General features: G+C 41.1%; 1 long non-coding RNA gene across 1 annotated transcript in view; it reads left to right on the top strand.

The window, feature by feature from the left end:
- Nucleotides 1-13,693, top strand: part of LOC310846729 — a 115,926-nt gene extending 102,233 nt beyond the window's left edge. The window contains exon 3 of the long non-coding RNA XR_014565525.1: nt 13,587-13,693. This is a non-coding gene — a long non-coding RNA (uncharacterized lncRNA). The remainder of the gene's footprint in view (nt 1-13,586) is intronic.
- The last annotated feature ends 3,910 nt before the right edge of the window (nt 13,694-17,603 follow it).

Here is a 17,603-nt window from a genome sequence, read left to right on the forward strand (position 1 = left end):
GAATTTGATAACATGATAAACTGAAAGATACAATAAGTTATGAAACAAGATGACAAATTGCTGAAGTTTGTATTTTAAATAATGCAGGGTCTGGAGGATGTGGGGAAGTCCAGTAGTTTCGACAAAAGGTCTATGGAAATTTGAAACCTTTATATTCTTTTTTCTTCTATCTGTTTTTCTTCTATAATTCTGTATTCTGTAAAATCAATAGAAATATTTAAAAATAAATAAATAAATAATGTTCCGAGGTCCAATGCCTAAGCCAATACCTTCTCACATGCTGTAATCAATAAAGTTGTGGCCTTTACCTTACCCATTAACCTTACATTCTGTGTCCACGTGTCTTTATTCCCCAAGCGGGGATCGGGTCCTCGAATCACAAGTTGCTGTTGCTGTGCAAACCCAGTAAGCGGGGCTTTGGCTGAGGGGGTCGGGCACAGGAGGCACCTTCCTGTCTTGCCTCAGGCAGTAAAAAGGGATGAGCTGCCTCTGCATGTACATATTCTATGAAACCTGTTGCAACCTGCACTGCAGTAGCACTTCTACGCATGATGATAGTTTTTCTCCCTGCATGACAGATGCGAATGGTGGCAGAATCCAAAGTATTGTGCTGGGGCAAAACAGTCCCAGGCAATGCTCTTCCTTTTTGGGGGTAAACATTATTTCACACTCCAGTCAATAGCTAGCAGACAACCTCTCTTGATTTACACTGTTCCAGCCTCCCAGCCACTTCTCTCCGCTCTTTATTTTGTCTTACATGAAAAAGGGCAGACTCGGGTGCTTCTCATGAACTGAGCAAAACCAAACACACCCACTATTTTTCAATCAATACAAAAATATTGCTGTAGATTGTGTATATTTTGAGGACATTTTCTCTCTCAAGATGATTAAGTAATTCCTTGGTTTGGGGTTTCCTTTAGCTTTTTTTTTTTGCTTTACAGATTGTGACATCTTTGTAACAGCAAGTACAAAAAAGTGTTTTTTCTCTCTAATTGGCAAGTGTGATATCAAAGCTTTGGCAAAACGCAAAAAGTGTGGTAATACATAATCAAACTGTATCACGTTCCCCAATAGATTCATTTCCTTAACAGCATCTTTTTAATAAGATCATATTAACAGCTTCAGAATTATTTAATTAGAGTGTTGACATGATCCTTCGATCAAGAGAAGGTTTAGAACAGAGGGGTCATGTTTATTTACAAACTCCTCTCTACTCATCATGATTTGGGACTGCACATTATGAGTTTCCTCCTTTTTTATTTACAAAAGTGCATTGTCTAAACAGGAACAACAGAGGCACTTTTCTTCCTCCCTCTTGTTAAAGGGTATGAAAGAAAAGATGAGCAGCCCTGGTATATTGCTTCTCCTCTTTCAGTAAGCAGGCTTCTTAATTAAAAAGACAATAAGACAACTAATAATTGCATGCAGATGATTTGTCTCCTTACTTATTGTCCCTTGAGAAGTTTTACAGATCATTTCAGTTCAGGCCAACTTACTGGCAATTGTTCAAATTTGTTATAGAAGGTATTAGATCCAGGCCTTCAATGCACTTAATTAAAGCCATGATGAGATCCTTCCTAGCTCCCAGGACAATGATACTTGGTTCAGCCAAGATGTATCACAAACAGCCAAGTATTCTCAAATATTGTGGCATTCCAAATGCAGATCTAAGAACCTATGCAGCACTGCCAATGTATTACAAGAGAACTGTCAACAAAATGGCAGGCATTGCCTCTTTGTTTATGTCATAAAACTAATTCATAGCTTTTGTAAACCTTAAAGTGGTTTACGAACAGGTAAAGATATTGTTAAAAACACTTTAAAACAACTACAGTTGTACCTTGGTTTTCGAATGGAATCCGTTCCGGAAGTCCATTCGACTTCCAGAAACATTCAAAACCCAAGGCGTGACTTCTGATTGGCTGCAGGAGCTTGTTGCACTGAATTGGAAGCTGTGGAAGCAGTGTTGGACATTCGGGTTCCAAAGAATGTTCGCAAACTGGAGCACTCACTTCTGGGTTTGCGGCATTCGGGAGTACCAAGGTGTTCGACAACCAAGGTATGACTGTAGTTGAATCATTTTTTTAAAAAAATGTCATTACAAATGGATTAAAACACGCATTAACATTTTTCATATCTGGGTAGGCTTATCTAAACAAAAATGTTTCTAGCAGGCACCAAAAAGCGTACAGTGAAAACACCCACTTGATATCAGTAGACCAGGAGTTCCAGAGTGGTTGCTACCCTAAAAGACAGATTTCTTACAAATGTAGATCTGATATTATGTGGCACCTGTAACAGGACCAGTTTGCAGATTAAAGTTGGCATATATGGGGAAAGGTGATCTCACTAGTAAACCAGTCACAAGTTGTTAAGGGCTTTATACTAATAGTAACAGCCTGAACATGGCCCAGTCTAGGAGTTATAGCAAATGTTGTACCAACTGCAGTTGGTAAAAGGCAACTCCAGCCACTGAGACTACCAGAGTCTCCAGTGACAGAGCCACATTCAGAAGCACCCCCAGACTGTGAATCTGCTTCTTTAGGGGAAGTACAACCCCATCTAAGGTAGGCAACTGACCAATTTCTCAGACATGGGAACTACTCACTGATGCAGCCTTCTTCTTGCCAGGGTTCAAGCTCTGCTTGTTTTTTTCCTCATCCATCTCACCACTGCATCCAAACACTGGCCCATAGCCTTTCCTAATTCAGAAGTTATGGAGAAATAGAGCTGAGTATCATCAGCATACTGTCAGGCTTCGGGGAATCAGAACGCTCCCCTGGGGGTAGCAAGAAGCAGAAAAAAGAGAAGAGTTCTTACCAATTAGTTTATTCAGTAATCACAGCGAGAGACAAAGGAATGCACGTGTCTCTCTAGAAATGGCATTGCTCCAAGTAAAGTCCCACCCCACTTCATCTGTCTCATCCTACAATACGTCATCCCTGCACTGGGTGGTCTGGGCTTTCTGTCTCTGAGATTTCTGTTTGGCTACTCTCACAGCACGCCTAGTTCTGGGGGAGGGGGGCTCAGGAATGCTCTCCAAAACTCTGAGTCTGTCAGCTGTCTCTCCCCTGGTGTTTCTCCTTTTTCCTGCTGGTCTACTCCCAGTATTTCCCAGCTTCTGTCCTCTACAGCCTCTGAACTATGCCCCTCTGCAAACTGTTCTAAATCTGTACTGTCCTCTTGTTCTTGGGAAGGTTCAGGAAAAGGGGGGTGGCCCCCACCATTCCTCCTCAGTCCAGCCCCTGACACATACTGGTAGCACCCAGCCCACCAACTCCTAATGATTGCTGCAGGCAGCTTCATATAGATATTAAATAACCCATAACATAGCAGCCAAGGGGCTGAAAGGCACTCTCCCAGTGCTATTCTCTGAACTTGGTCCAAAGGTAGGACCTTTTGGTCGAGGAGGATACCATGGTCAGTGGTATCCAAAGCTAATGAGAGATCAATAAGCAGGAGGTTGTACTCTTTCTTTTTCTACTATATAGAAAAGTCCTGCAGCCAGGCCTGAACCCAGATTGAAATGGCCTAATACTCGCAAAGCTTCCCATACTACTGTGGATAAAGAAAAAGGGAAGAGGTTAAATAACGCTGAAAAAATCATAGACTAAGCATACAGGTAGATAGGAGGTTGTTTTCACCCAACTCTACTAACATTCTACACATTATTTGCAAGTGGTGATATAAGGGGACACTTCATCAGTTATATTCAGGGGAGAGAGGTGAAATTCTCCAACAGTTTTGCCCAGAAAAATATATTCTGAGAAATTTTATTATTATTAGTCATGGGATTTCTTACCTGCCCTTCACTAGAGGTCTAAGGGTGGGTTATAACATACAAAAAAGGGGGAAAAAAACTGTTTACTCACTTAATGTTGAATGAAACTCTATTCCTGGCTTCTATTGGTAGATGAAGGAAAGAATAGGATGAAGGAAGGACCGGAAGGAATATGGGCCATTCATGGCACTTCCTTCAATGTTATTAAAGTAACGTTAAAACTGGATCTACACTATTGTGCCTGAAATTTTCAACTCTGGAGTCAGCCAAAAAGGTTCTCTGTACCATAATTGTATGGAAAGTCTTCATCTCCTATATGTCAACAAGTCACATCCCTTGACAAGTGAGAGGTGAACACTATATAAGGGTAGAGACAATAACCTAACAGATAAGTGAGTGGTGACCTAGGGTGTGCATCTGACATCCTGTTACTTTCACGATATGTGTACAGTTGCCACAAATAACAGAGGCACTAACCAATGGCTATTTTTTTAAAAAAATTCTGCCAGCTTCTGTCTGCTTGCATAAAAAAGCTACTTAATTCTGCCCCAAGCAGTCAGTATCATTGGATATTTGCCTGTAAATCTACAGCACAAAATGCTATGAGATACCATCATTCTCCTTGGATGAAAACCAATGCACATTTGAAAAGGCTTTATGAGTTCCTTGGCCTTATGCCAGCCAAGACACATGCATCATGCATTTCTTTCATTTATTCCTCAAGAAATCTTGGAGTCAACAAATAGTTGTTTTTCTTGTGGATATGTGCTTATGTGGTGAAAGAGAGCCTTGAAATTGAAAATGATTCCAACTATTACAATAGTCAGAGGTATCAGCTCTTTGAGAATGGAATCTTCCTTTAAATGGGGAAAACACATTCTTATTTACATGTGTACACCCCCCCCTACCTACCTCAAATTACTGTTGTTGTTGTTTAGTCATGTCCAACTCTTCATGACGCCATGGACCAGAGCACGCCAGGCACTCCTGTCTTCCACTGCCTCCCACAGTTTGGTCAGACTCATGCTGGTAGCTTCGATAACACTGTCCAACCATCTTGTCCATCTGTCGTCCCCTTCTCCTTGTGCCCTCAATCTTTCCCAGCATCAGGGTCTTTTCCAGGGAGTCTTCTCTTCTCATGAGGTGGCCAAAGTATTGGAGCCTCAGCTTCACGATCTGTCCTTCCAGTGAGCACTCAGGGCTGATTTCCTTCAGAATGGATAGGTTTGATCTTCTTGCAGTCCATGGGACTCTCAAGAGTCTCCTCCAGCACCATAATTCAAAAGCATCAATTATTCAGCGATCAGCCTTCTTTATGGTGCAGCTCTCACTTCCATACACCACTACTGGGAAAACCATAGCTTTAACTATGCGGACCTTTGTTGGCAAGGTGATGTCTCTGGTTTTTAAGATGCTGTCTAGGTTTGTCATTGCTTTTCTCCCAAAAAGCAGGCGTCTTTTAATTTTGTGACTGCTGTTACCATCTGCAGTGATCATGGAACCCAAGAAAGTAAAATCTCTCACTGCCTCCATTTCTTCCCCTTCTATTTGCCAGGAGGTAATGAGACCAGTGGCTATGATTTTAGTTTTTTTGATTTTGAGCTTCAGCCTTCTTTAAATAACTAAAATTACTAACCAAATTACTAACCACCAGCAGTTAGAGGAAATTGCATAGTTTAGGTAGCTACTAGGGGAAGGAATGCATTCTTTTCTGGTACCAGTCAAGGGAGGCTACTGTAGCATCTGCTTTAGTAACCTCCTGTCCACCAGGCCCCACCCTCACTCCTCATGCCACCTTATGCAGGAGACTTGGGTTGCTTCATCATTCCAGACTTCATCATTCAGAAAGCTATACTGAGAACGTGGATGAAGACTGAAAAATCTGAGAACAGATTTTAAAGACAAGTTGTAAGCCCTGCAGGAAAGAGAGTTAAGTTTTACACTCAAAGTGCTGACACAACATTAAGGCGAAGCTAATGCCAGAGTTGCTTTGTTCCCATATTGATTACTCAACTTACACTAATTGCTTCACTTGCTGTAGTCTAAGAGCCAGATCTTCCCTGGAGGGGTAAATCAACATAACTCAATCACTTTACCGAAGCCTCTACTGATTTACTCTAGTTTAGGATCTGTCCTTAAATTAAAAATGGAGAAGTGACTGGAAAGGACCCATATCCTGGACCACAAAAACTCATTATTTATTTGGCACTACAATAAAGAGGCTACAGGTAAGTCACTGCATGCCATCAGACAAATCAATTATTCCTCCATGGTTTCGCACCTTATCTATCTAGTATAATGTATGTCATCCTGGCGGGTAGCCCTAGTCTTCCCTCCCTCCCTCTCTTTTGTATACACCTATAATCATTCCATCATTTACCCTCAATGAACCTGCTGGATATATGGATTTCTGCTGCAAGGTTCAATCTAATAATATATATGGCTGTCAGACTTAAGTTACTATCTGTTTGGAACCTATTGATCAACATTCTTTGGGCAGGCTTCTCACACTTTGTGTAAACTTCCAAGTTGCTCAAGAACAACTTACTGAGAAAAGTTCTATGTGGAGTTTGAGGAGTTTGTTATAAGCCTTCTTTCCTGCAGTTTCCCTCAACCCCCTCACATGCATTTTCACACATTTGAATGGCTGTCACCTAGATAATGGAGCAAATTTGTTTCTATTGCTCCAGAAGACAGGTGTAGCAAGCGTGGCCCAACTCTTTAACAGACATGCTTATTATGTAATAAAAACTCCCCTTTGTTCTCTGAGTGTGGTTCCTCCATAGCTCTGTGGGAGCTTGTTGGAAGCTTAGGGAGGGAAGTTTCGAGGAGCCAGTGCAACAAGTCCCACTAGTGAAATGAGGCTTCCCCTCTTCTTGTCCCCCTAAATGACCCCCAGTTTGCTCTGGGGCAGTTTGAGAACCCCCAGAAAAGTACATGGGGGGAGAAGAGGAGAGATAATTTCATCTGGTGAACAGAAATGCTTGCAGTGACAGAACAAGTGTATTAATGTAACACTGAATTCCACCCTTGCCTATGTAATAAGTCCCTGCAGTTTCCTGGTATTAGGGCAGACCCGTTACAATGTTTCCTTGCACAGTGAGTACTCTTTTCAAACCCGTGGAATACTACAATAGGACCCAAACTAACAAGTTGAAATTACAAAGTGGGGTCAGGGTTGGGTGGGGTGCCTAAGCTTTGGAAGAACTTCCTGATTGCAGGAGCTGCTTGGCAGTGGAACAGATTGCCTTGGAAAGTGATGGTCACACCTTTATGAGAGTCTTTAAGCAAATGCTACATGGCCAGCTATCGGATGATGTAGCAGCAGATTTTCTGTATTTACAGGGAGGTGGACGATGACGTATGGGTTCCTCCCAACACTATGATGTTATTATTCTACTTGTAGAATGGGCTTTAGAGGCTGCTTTCTTGCTCGCCATAATGAACTTGAAAATTAATTGAGAGCATCCTCTTGATTGATGCAGCTTAGGAAAACATGGGAAGTTGCTTTATACTGAAACAGGCCAATGGTCCATCTAGCTCAGCGTTGCCTACAGTGGCAGAGGCTAACCAGGGTTTCAGGCAGGGGTCACTCTCAGCCCTACTTGGAGTTGCTGAAAATTGAACCTTGGACCTTCTGCATGTAATATGGATGCTTGACCCTAACTAAGTGTGCTCTGGCCTGTATGCACACCTTCCATATACGTATCTGAGCTACATTGCGTAACCCCTGCTTGTTAGCATTTCAGCATACTGGTTGAAGACAAAACTCATGGAGCATTGAGTTATTAATGGACAGAGTGACTCACTAAATATATTTCTGTCTCTCAGCTGCACTCTTTGTGGAAAGCATTGACCCAGAACTCTTCTGATCTTCCAAGAAATAGGAAGGAAGAGGTCAACTGATAGATAAGAGGAAACAGAAGAGCCAAGGTGTTTGTGCAGGCAGAATCAGGATGAATAAATACAATTAGCTTATAAATGAAATCCATGGCACAATTAGGTGAAATAGATTTATTGGTTTCAGTAGGCATTCATTAAAACACACTTTAGCCCTGAAAGCTGTGGATAAGTATATAAATTTATCAAGAGCATTAGCTGTGGCGGAATAGAAACTCACAGAACACTATCTAGTTAAGACTAATATGATTTGTCAGACTCACTCATCAACTACTTGAAGCAAGTCTGTCCCCTATTGATTATAGCTGTTTGAGGAATTAGTATTTTATTTGAATGAGGAATTCAAACTACTTTCATTTCATGAAGCCCAAATAAGTTTATTTAAAAAATGAATAATGAGGATTCACTGTTCCGTATCAGCTTGGTTCTTTTATTCCAATTAATCTGTATTTCTCAACTTGATGTTTTAGAAGTTAGGCAGCTGGCATTTACTCATCATTTATTTTATTTTTTTAAAGAAAATCATGAACAGTTTCTCAATTTTTAGAATCAATTTGGGGATAATTTGAGTGCAGACCCTCCAACCCACCCCATAGCCCTGATTTGTGGCTCCCAGATCAGCCTGATACCACCTGTGCTGAACAGGAAACCACCCATCCCACCTGGGATCTGTCCCTGAAACATTTCAGTACTCAGATGTTACACCTCTCTTAGCCCAATAGGATTAACTTCCAGGGAAGTGTGTCTAGGATTGTGGCCAGGGAGATGTGGGAGAAGTTAGATTCTGCTGTTAGATTCTGAGGAGATGTTAGGATATAGTTCCATTCCACCTTAAAAGGGTACAGGCATGACGTTTGTGTATCACATGCCTGTTTTACTCCCAGCACAGTCTGCTGGGAACTTCCGTTGTATGTTGCTTTTGTGTTACTGCTGTTTTTCCGGAGACGAAGGGATGCAGACATGTTTTCCTTTGTTCCTGGACTATGCTGAATAAATGTTGTAGATAATGCTTACATCTGCCTCTATCCACCTCATCTGCTGTGTGGAGATTCACACACTCTGCTGACAGAGCGTGCACGGGTCTCTAAGCGTATCTGAGGCTCGTGTCGCTAACTGACTGATGCTGTTCCATGGGAGACCGGTGATCGTCCAGAGCCAGCTGGGGGCCTGCCTGATGCCCCCGTCTCCCCGGCAGTATCCCAACAGGAACAAGCTAGTTCATACAGCTCAAACTGATATATGAATCAATGGGTCATATATACCAAGGACCATACAGAGAAGCCTAGAGGGCTGGCTTGAGGTTCCCCACCCCCTGGCAAGTCCCACTAAACTAGACGGACCAATGGTCTGACCTGACTGTGTTCTTGGGAAATAACTGGGGCTCAAGCATCTTGCGGTGATAGTCTGTGCATGGAAGAGATAGATCATAGTTAGCCAATCATGCCATTGGTTACTGCTGGTTTCTGTGTACACAACGCTCAAAGCACGAAAACAGGAAAAAAAAAATGCTTTCCCCCTGTCCCAAGGTGAAGGTCTTCAGTTCCACTGTGTCTTCAAAGCTTCCAAACAAATAGTGCTGCTAACACTGCACATAACTTGTTGGTATTGGTATGTGTGTGATGAGGACAAGCATTTTGGAAAGGAACTAGCTGAACAAGGAAGAATCAGCACCACAAAAACAAACCCAGAAGATAGCAGAATGACCTGACTAGAGTTCTGTGAGAAATAATAGAGCAATGGAACATAAGCGCTATGGATTTAAGACACAATTGGTGAATATATTGCATCCATCCCTGAAAACCTACTCTTAATCTCACATGAGGATGAGGAAAGGGCACTTGATAAAAGAACAGCCTGATCTCACGGTTGCAGATGCAGACTAAGGAGAGATATATTATGGAGCCACTGAAGTTTTCAGAAGTCCTAGTTTATAACATAATCTTCTTTCCTTTCACTCAGTTCTATGCATCCAAATAGACACCCCAGTTTTCTAGCCCTATGGTAAAGGATCCTACTGTCTTATCTCATTATCTGGGATTAGGCCCATAAATAGGCCTTGTGCACTTGTAAGGCCTGTAAGGCCTGTCTAAAATAAGAGGCAATTATTGCAAGTGTCCAAATTCTTCTTTGGCTCGAATTAAAATCTGAGCCAGAGAAGAATTCTGGGTTTATTCATCCAGCCCCTCCATTCCCTTTCAGCACAATCTTGCCTGTCTGGGTACTAGTGGTTGTGATGCTGCACATGTGTAAGAGGGAGATATGATTTCTCCCTCATCCTCCCCCACTCTGGCTTATTTATTGCAAACACCAGGATGAAAAGTTTTGATGGGGAAATGGGGCTAGAGTTTGAGGATCCAGGTGGTAGGCTGGTGAGGGATGCATGACTTACAAAGGTCAAATTAGCTCAGAAAACAAGCAGACCTGTTTTTGCTTGGAGTGGGCAATCTGACCGGTGTGGGCAGAAGCTTGCTCATCTCCATGGTTCAAAGCTGTGTCTAAGTACAAAAGAGACATAACATGAACCTAATGAACTACTATGTATGATGTGTGGGCTGCATTCAGTTTGGTGGCTCTCAGCTTGTGGAGGCCTGATGTAATTTTATCTGTGCATGTGGCTTATTAGTGGGCTTAGTGCACAGTGTACTTTAAACATTCAGCTTCAAAGTGATCTTTTATTCAGGTAGTGCATGAATGGTGCAATGAATACAGAAAAAAGATAGCCAAATCCTTGAAACATTAAATTCGATCTCCCACATTTTTAATTAGGACTTGCTTCAGATTAAGTATGCTTGGGATCACAATGTTTATTTTCAGTTTTAACGATCTTAGTCGTTAACCCATTTATATATAAAAAAGAAAATGTCTCCAAAGCAGCTCATTTTGTGCTTCTTTTATTTGCAGTTCCATACATTTTCAAAGAGGGACATGGTAACACGGAAATCCAGGTTATGCTGTGCTTCTCTTGCTCTCGATTCCAAGAAAATTATCAAAAATCCAACTGTCCTTTATCTTTTTAGCACAGGCTTCATTAATTAATCCTTTTTATCTCTGACACTAACAAGAAAATCTCAGCCTAGAATTCTGGTATCCACTTGAAATGAATTCTGATTATGCCCTTGCCTTGCATATTTTAACAAATCCTTTGTTGACTACATACTTGTTAACTGAAGGTACATTTTACAAATTTTCTACATTTGTTGCAATGAAATTGACAGAGGAGAGTTTGCTCTTTTATTATTTTTTTGGCTATTTAAAACAGAATAACATTTTAAGATACAAAAATAAAATAAGTAACCTATTTAAGCTTCCACCCGCCCAAACCATACAGAAAAGCATACACAGTAATGTGATGATGAGCAGAAAATTTAATTAGGGTCCATTTGTAAGATATCTTCCTTTATATTTTTTGGAGGCATATTATTTAAGTCTAGTTGTTCTTCAAATGAAATTAAGTTCTCACCTCAACATTTAAGACAGAATCCTGAAGAAAGGCTGATTCTACATAAGATTGAAGTCCTCAATCCATGAATCCCTTTGAATTATTGGGATTTAATTCAAAGTATAAGAAAGCCATCATATCAGAATTGGAAATACCCCCCCAATGGTGCCCAAATAGCTTATTTTGATTCCTATATACTTTTTAAAATTACACTTTGAATTCCAAAACGTTGTTGTTTAGTCATTTAGTCGTGTCTGACTCTTCGTGACCCCATGGACCAGAGCACACCAGGCACTCCTGTCTTCTACTTCCTCCCGCAGTTTGGTCAAACTTATGCTGGTAGCTTCGAGAACACTGTTCAATCATCTCGTCCTCTGTCATCCCCTTCTCCTTGTGCCCTCAATCTTTCCCAACATCAGGGTCTTTTCCAGGGAGTCTTCTCTTCTCATGAGGTGGCCAAAGTATTGGAGCCTCAACTTCAGGATCTGTCCTTCGAGTGAGCACTCAGGGCTGATTTCCTTAAGAATGGATAGGTTTGATCTTCTTGCAGTCCATGGGACTCTCAAGAGTCTCTGCCAGCTCCATAATTCAAAAGCATCAATTCTTCAGTGATCAGCCTTCTTTATGGTCCAGCTCTCACTTCCATACATCACTACTGGGAAAACCATAGCTTTAACTATATGGACCTTTGTCGGCAAGGTGATGTCTCTGCTTTTTAAGATGCTGTCTAGGTTTGTCATTGCTTTTTTCCCAAGAAGCAGGCGTCTTTTAATTTCGTGACTGCTGTCACCATCTGCAGTGATCATGGAACCCAAGAAAGTAAAATCTCTCACTGCCTCCATTTCTTCCCCTTCTATTTGCCAGGAGGTGATGGGCCCAGTGGCCTTGATCTTCGTTTTTTATATGTTGAGCTTCGGATCATATTTTGCACTCTCCTCTTTCACCCTCATTAAAAGGTTCTTTAATTCCTCCTCACTTTCTGCCATCAAGGTTGTGTCATCTGCAAATCTGAGGTTGTTGATATTTCTTCCGGCAATCTTAATTCCGGCTAGGGATTCATCCAGCCCCGCCTTTCACACGATGAATTCTGCATATAAGTTAAATAAGTAGGGAGACAATATACAGCCTTGCCATACTCCTTTCCCAATTTTGAACCAATCAGTTGTTCCATATCCAGTTCTAACTGTAGCTTCTTGTCCAAAATATTATACTCACCTTAACGTCCCCAATCCTTGAATGTGTTACTTAGTAAAAATAACCCATTGAACTGTTGGGATTTACTTCCAAGTAAAAGCACTCATTATAAAAAACGGTTATAGCTTTATATACTGTGAGTGTTAAAGTATAAAAAAAGAAGGAATCAAAGTTTAGAAGCAAATAAAAGTTGTTTTATTGAGTTTAGTTAATTGTATAACAGAAAAACTTGTTTTTCATAAGCAATACTTCAACAATAGGTGCACTTTGATATACATTACAAATGGGAACCTGTCATATCCCAATATAGGTCTCACAAACCATTTTTCATTTCCACTTGTTCACAAAGAGGATGCTTAGAGACCTGGCTTTGCTGACTGGATTCCTTAAGGCTGTGACTTCTTGAGGTGTTACTTCCAAACACTCCAGTGTGTATGTGTGTATTTTGGTATTTGGGAGTGTATATTTTGCTCCTGTTTAGATGAGCCTGCTCCTCTAACCACCTACTTTATAATGCCACCGAAGTGGGACCCCCCCCCCACCTATGTCTTCCAAGGGGCAGTTTTGTCTCTCTCACCTGAGCCTCACTCCCTTACCTAAATGCCTTATGCCACACAATAGGAAGGCATTTTGATTGTGCAAGAGATGGCTAGAGCTGCAAAGCAATCTATGGGATGCTTAGGTGCCCTGACAGTTGCACGGGATCCCAGCTCCTTGAAATAAAAAGGCAGAAAACATGAGACACAACTCTAAAAGAGAAACCGGAAGTGGGAACTAAAGGCTAGGATGGAGGAAGCAAAAGGTGGGAGGAGAAACTTAACACTGCCCCTCAAATACCATTGGACGGTGGTCAGCGTCTGAGTGCAAAAAAATGATAAAACGCTACAAAACAAAGCAATATAAAATAAAAGGTTATAACTCATTGCTAGTGTTATAGCTGAACATCGTTTGCCCTCTACATGTTGAAACCATTCCCAAATGCTCTCAAAGCGTAGTAAAACCATCAATGTAGATGAGTCCCAACAGGCAGAATTGGTTGTCAGTTTAGGACAGTTTGAGATTTAGCCCCTGAGATGCCTCTGGGTTTCTGCTTGTCTTAAAAAAACACCCCCCTTTTTCGATTTTAACAAGGCTGAGTAGATTGTCACGTGAAGATTGCCAATATGACTGTCATATTATCAGGTCGAACTAGGCAATATGACTCTTGTGATGTATGGCTATATTACGGAGGGAAATAGCCATGCTACATGGTGCTGTCTTGCTCTTTTTCAGCCTTCCACTGAAAACACATTCAAGAATTGATGGAGGCCTTGCAGTTGATCTCCATATTATGCAAACTGAAGATGTTAGATGGAGATGATGGAATTCTGAGTGACTAGTCTGGGGTATGTGTGAAAGATTTATATGCTGCTCACGTTATAAAATATCAGACCAATGTACAGAAAAACATAAAATAAGCACCAGAAATATAACAGTGAAAATAACAGAGCAACACCAGTGAACAATGATAAATGAAGAATAAGTAAAAATATCATTGAGGAAAGGCTTGAGTAAATTAATAGGACAAGCATGCATCTGAAAGAGAAGGCATGCTCCAACAATCTAACTGCCTCTTGGAGAATCCCACATTAAATAAGCCAAAATGGGGAAAGGCCATAGCTCAGTGGTAGAGTGTCTGCCTTCCTTGCAAGCAGAAGGTTCCACGTTCAATCCCTGTCCTCTCCAGGTAGGGTTGGGAAAGCCACCGTAAAGTGGAGTAGTGTTTTCAGCTTAGCGAGACGTTGCTCCTCACCCACCAAGAGGGAAGCAGGAGACAATAAAAGATTTACAAAGACCTTCGCAAGAGCATTGTTCCTAAACCAGGATATTCCCCCGCCCCCTTGGTGATGAGATAACTCCTGGTCTTCAACTGCTGTTGCTTCATTTAGGGATAGGTCATTTCTCTGAATACTTTGAAGCATCAATAATGTATAATACATCCAGACTTACATGGATATTTGTCCGTTCCTACTCACTTCTAACAAAAACCGACAAGAATGTCACATTTCATCAGGCCATCTCACATTTTACCAGGAGACAAGAGCAAATATCAGATAATTAAGTTCAATGCAACAGGTTGGGAGAAAAAATTGCAGCGATGCAATGCTTGACATGGCAAGGGAATGAAAGCTGACTATTTGGCCCAAATAGCATTTTCTCACCTTATTCCTATGCCTCTCCCATTCCCAATGTGATTGTGATGCAAATGTGTTGTGGACATTGTGCAGAAAAAGATAGCCAACAGCAGAAAAATAAACTATCTTCTTTGTTTCCCAGGATGAGTAACAAATGAGAGAGCTAGTTCAGGGCAAAATGTTTCTGCTTTGGACAAAAGACAAATGGTAACATGAGACAAACTAGGAAGCTATCTTAACCCAAATGAGACCATTGCTCCACTGAGCTCAGGATTTTCTGCTCTGGCTGGCAAGAACCCTCAGAAGTCCTTCCCATCCTTACCAAAGGATATCAAGGATTGGACCAGAGATTTTGTGTGAATGTGTAAAGCACAAGGTGTATATCCAAGCTGGAACTGCTCCCTGCAGGTCTGCCTCTTACACAGGGGTGCCATTTTGAATAAAATATTGTGGGGGCCCAGGTAAGCCTCGCCCAGCATAATTGATGATAACATGGTCCCTAGGAGTTGGCTCCTATGCTCTTACAGGAACTGAGTGCAATAGCCCTCTACACACTTGTTAAAGGTATGCTGTCTCTGACAGTGGAGGAAGACCATAAATTTTGTGGTTCCACTGGCAGCCTTATCCTTCCTGCATACTTTTAAAAAAGCCATTCAAGTTGGTGGTCATCACCACACAGCTCCACTTGACTGCTAAAGCAATTCTCACCTGCCCTAGCTGTACTGAACTCTGTGACCTCTGTCCTGCCCTTAGTCATCTTCTTCATTGCTGTCTTGGGCCCAGAAGATAAACAGGGAACTACAGCATAGGTTGGAGTATTGCAATAATATGCCCCAAAGAACTCATTTGGATTAGAAGGTGCGAGTCCACCTTTCATATCTGTTGAAGCTTCTTGAACTGGCAGTCATCACCTAGAACAAGTTATAGTAATTTAGCCATGGCTATGAAGATCTGTGTGATGGTTGCTAGCTTCGATCAGATGGAGAAGGAAAGTTTTGTATTTCTTCATTTTATAGAATTTTAATGTCACACTTCAAACATATTCCCAAGGCAGTTTACACACTGAAGGAAAGAAAAACAATTAAAATGTAAATACAGTTGAGCATGTCCTCAAACAGGTTAATACATTTCTTCATGTTGATTAGTGGTAGAAATTATACTGATATGTATGCAGAGAACTATGAATACTGATAATGGAACTATGACTGCTATCAGGGAAGGTCTGTTATTATGCAATTAGCCTTCTTTGCTGTTTAACTATACTTGAAGTAGACCTTGACAAACTTTATATTCTGTTCCAATTGTGGCATTGTTTCAGTTTAATCTTTTAAAATAATTTTTAGCTCAAATTCTCATTTACCAAGGTCAGAGGGGGTTTGAACCCAGTTCTGGGGGAAATATTCTATTGATAGTGACCATTTTATGCACCCCACCTTGAATGTGAATTCCTTAGAAAGATTCTGTTTCTTAATTTTCTGGTAGCTCTTTTCTCCATTACCCCATAGCTATTCATTACTTGATGTGCCAATGCCTGTCACAACTCCTCCTATGGGATAACCGTGTCTTAATATTTTAGCAACAGCGCTGCGGTGTAATTATCTTTAAATAATTCAGCATGTATTTCATCCATGTGGAAGCTATCCAATCAATCAAAGGAAGAAAACACATTTTCTGTCAAACTTTAAGCCCTGCACAATATCATTTTTGTTACGTTTGACTCCTCTGGACCTACACGTCACAACATTTTCTTTTCCATATCTCTGGTAAGACTGAGCTTTTGGTGGTGGTGGTAGTAACAGAAAATCACACAGTGCTTTAGGTAAAAAGTGAAACTTACGGGAAGTGGATTCAGTTCCACTGAAGAAATGTGATTGTTGCCTATTTACATCAAGTGTGATTTTAGCACTTGCCCTTGATACCAGTTCCCCGTGCTTTGGATACTGAATATAGAGTGAAGCTTTTTTTAGTTAGCTACTGATGATAAGACTGCATTAGTTGCCTTGGGCTGCATCTTTTCATTTCTTACTTTAATCAGGTCACCATGCAAAAATTATATATATATATAGATGTAAGGCATATTAACCCCTGCTAGAGAGGTAAGGTAGAATGGATGGTATGGAGAGCTCTGTACACAAAGAGAAAAAGAAAAAAGAAACCAGATTTTCTTAGTAAAGTACGTAAGTTCAGGCCAGATCTTAACTTTGGATTTGCATGATTGTATATTATTAATAATAATTACACTTGCTAGCCGCTTTTATTTTTTACAGAAAGTAAATTCAAAGCAACTTGCAATGTGACAAAAAAATCAAAATCAATATAAAACTAAAACAGAATAAAAGCTTAAAATGTCCACATTCATAAAAGGCAGTCAAACACATCCCACCCCCTAAGGATCTTAAACTTTACACATTAAAAGCCAAAAGCCTGGTTGAAAACAGACATTTTTGCCTGGTGCCTAAAAGTAGCCAGGCATAATGCTAGGCACGCCTCCCCTTTGAGCCTCAAGGAACAGTGATGGATCCAGAAGTACTTCCAAGTTATGCACCTTCAGAGGGAGTGTAACCCATGAAGAGCAGGGCACACCCCATTCACCTGGTCTATGGAACCACCCACTAACAATGCTCAGTTTTGTTTGGATTGAGCTTCATTTTATTTGCTCTCATCCAGTCCATTACCAAGGCAAGGCATTGGTCCAACACACCCATTGCTACATCTGCAGATGTAAAGGAGATGTAGAGTTCTGTGTCACCAACATATTGTTGCTAGTGCACTCCAAAATTCTGGATGACCTCACTCAGTGGTTTCAGGTAGTTGTCAAACAGCATGGAACCCCACATGGAAGGCTACATAGAGTCAAACAATACTCCCCAAGCCCTGCCCTCTGAAAATGACCATCCAAGTAGGATTGGAACCATGGCAGAGCAGTGCCACCCACTCCTAGCTCAGAGAATTGCTTGTATTTCACATCTCATAATCTTAAGCATGTGTAAAAAGGTAAAGGGACCACTGACCGTTAGGTACAGTCACGGAAGACTCTGGGATTGCGGCGCTCATCTCGCTTTACTGGCTGAGGAAGCCGGCATACAGCTTCCGAGTCATGTGGCCAGCATGACTA

The sequence above is a fragment of the Podarcis gaigeae genome, assembly GCF_964106915.1.
Source record: "Podarcis gaigeae genome assembly, chromosome: 1".
NCBI lineage: Eukaryota > Metazoa > Chordata > Lepidosauria > Squamata > Lacertidae > Podarcis > Podarcis gaigeae.